Genomic DNA, 2,521 nt, shown 5'->3' with positions numbered 1-2,521 from the left:
TAGGCCACGTAGAGAGGATCGCTCGGCATTTCGCCCCCACCGTGGGCACCCTTCTCTCTCGCCACGTCCGCCCCTGTGTGCCACTCTGGTGCCCCCCACCCTCGCGCGTCCGCCTCGTCTCTCGGTTCGTCTCACTCCTCCGCGCGCGCGGCTTGCTTCGCCTCGTCGAAGCGAGGTCAATCGACGGAGAGGGCTGAAGACGACCCCCACCCTTCGTCACCAGCCTCCCTACCACGGCTACTCAATATCGTTTCATTACGCACGCTGCTCCGGCATACCCATCCTCCACCTCCACCCTCGCTGCGCCTGCACCGACACCCGTCTCACCCGCTGCACCCTCCCCCTTCCACCGATCATCGCCCACCCCACCTCCCTTCTTCTCCTCCTTCGCCTTCTACTTCTCCTCTTGCCGTTTCTCACCCCCTTGGACGTCGTCGTCTCGTTTCTACCCCGGCGACGAAACACGAATGCCCACGAATTTTTATTGTTACTTCTCGCGCTGCTTCCTCTCTCGCCTACCACCCCACCCGCCGTCCCTCTCACGACCTTTTTTTATGCGCCTTTTAACGATCAGCAGTAACTGTACCCACCCGAACACTCCTCCTTTCCTGCCCACCCCTCGCGGTCCTTTTCCTCCCTCAGCGCCTTAGAGGCGAGCGTTTTCGAGGAACGGGGGGTGTGGATGCACAATGGGAGAGAGAAAGAACGGAATAGGCAAGCGGAAAAGTGTGCCCTGCCAAGTATTCGTTTATCCTGCGCGATAGGGTATAGCCGGGTGGCCAGTGGTGGGAAACGAAGGTACTTTTCTTAACGTTGAAGAATTTTCAATTCGACCGGATACAAATTTTCCCAACTTCCTCGTTATCCTCTGGTCGACGTCTACCAATTTCCTAGGCCTACCCACGTTAATTCCGCAAAATATTCGTTCGTCTCGATCCTAGGTCAGCAGATGCTGTTCGCGAGAGTGTCAACAGACGCTCCCTCGGCTGGTAGGTACACGTGGTAGGCAGAATCTCGTCGAGTCTGGATGCAGGGTAGCGTCTATACGTACTCTACACGTCGGTCCTTTCGTCCCCAACGATCTCCTGTCTCGTCGCGTGGTCGTCCGTAGTCCTCGCGAGGATGCCGCCGCCGCCGCCGCGTCCAATCTGCATCCTCACCCTTCTTAATCGCGACGTGCGAACACCTCGCGGAACGGTATCGCGACGAGCATCGATTCGAAAGGTCGAATCTCCGATGGAAACGGGCATCGCTTCATTATACGTCCGGCTCCGTGCTCGACGCGCACGGAACGATCCGAGCGGGGATTACGCGCGATTAATCCGTCCGATCTAGATTACGTAACGCACGGTGGTACACGCGCGCGCGTTACGACAACCTTCCGCACTGGACGAATTTTCAAAAGCCCTCCGCGATTCTCATCGATCGGTCCCGCTTCTGTCCAAGCAACACGTGCAACGTAACAGGTCGCGTGTTGATCGTGGTGGTCGTCGTCGAGGACGACGTTCACGAAATACAGTTCGCGTTGTACAGCAACATCTTGATACGATATATCTGTAACTCCAGTAGATATATATCTCCAGGACAACGACGACGACGACGACGACGACGACGACGACACTGAACAACCAGAGAACACTCACACCTTTTCCACCGTCCTTCCTAACTCTCGCTTCGAAAACACTCTTAACTCGATACCAGCAGCCACGTTGCACCACCGACCAGACGATAACTATCGGCGACGCGACCAAGATCTCCGAGCTCGCCTGCAACTACCCTTCGACACCCTTTCCCGAATGCGGCGCACTGGTCGATCTCCGAAGATCATGGAAGTCTCGAGAGGAGTACGCCGGCAGAGGTCTAACGCGCACACACGCAGCTCTTCCTCGCACTCCTACACCCCGCGTTTCCGCTTTCTCTTTCTCCTTTTCTCGGGCAACGAGAGAGCACCACTACCACCTACCTTTTTAGAATCTTCGCGGTGTCGGAGGTGGACGAGGTGGAGGAGGAGGAGGAAGAGGCGGAGGAGGGGGCGGAGGAGGTGGAGAACCGATCGCGAAGGAAAAAGTGGAAATAGGGGATCCGAGAAGAAATCGAAGGGCGGATGGGACGGTCGCGAGCGACGGGGGGTAGGAAGGACTCGCGAAAATTTCTCGACCACCAGCGGCAGCTGCGTTCCGAAGTGAGGAGATCGCGAACGAGACGGAGGGAGAGAGAGCGAGATCGTGGAGGGGTAGTGCGAGAGTGAGAGAGAAGAGGTAGGGACAAGCTGATGGTGGGATAAAGGTAACGGAAGGGGCGGTGGGGAGGGAGGAAGAGGAGGAGAAAGAGGGACTAAGGGTGAAGTTACGATAGTGGAGGAAGAAGCGTAACGGCCAGTGCACGCAACAGCAGCGCGCGTGGAAACGCGCCTTCTAGGAGTAGCAGAACTCTTCTCTTGACTGACTAAACCGAGTGCGAGGAGTGAGGGCGGGAAGGGGTGGGGGAGGGGGAGAGTGTAGTAGGAGGACAATGGTGGGGG

The sequence above is a fragment of the Habropoda laboriosa genome, unplaced genomic scaffold, assembly GCF_001263275.1.
Source record: "Habropoda laboriosa isolate 0110345459 unplaced genomic scaffold, ASM126327v1 scaffold801, whole genome shotgun sequence".
Taxonomy (NCBI): domain Eukaryota; kingdom Metazoa; phylum Arthropoda; class Insecta; order Hymenoptera; family Apidae; genus Habropoda; species Habropoda laboriosa.
Note: the sequence above shows the minus strand (reverse complement) of the source record.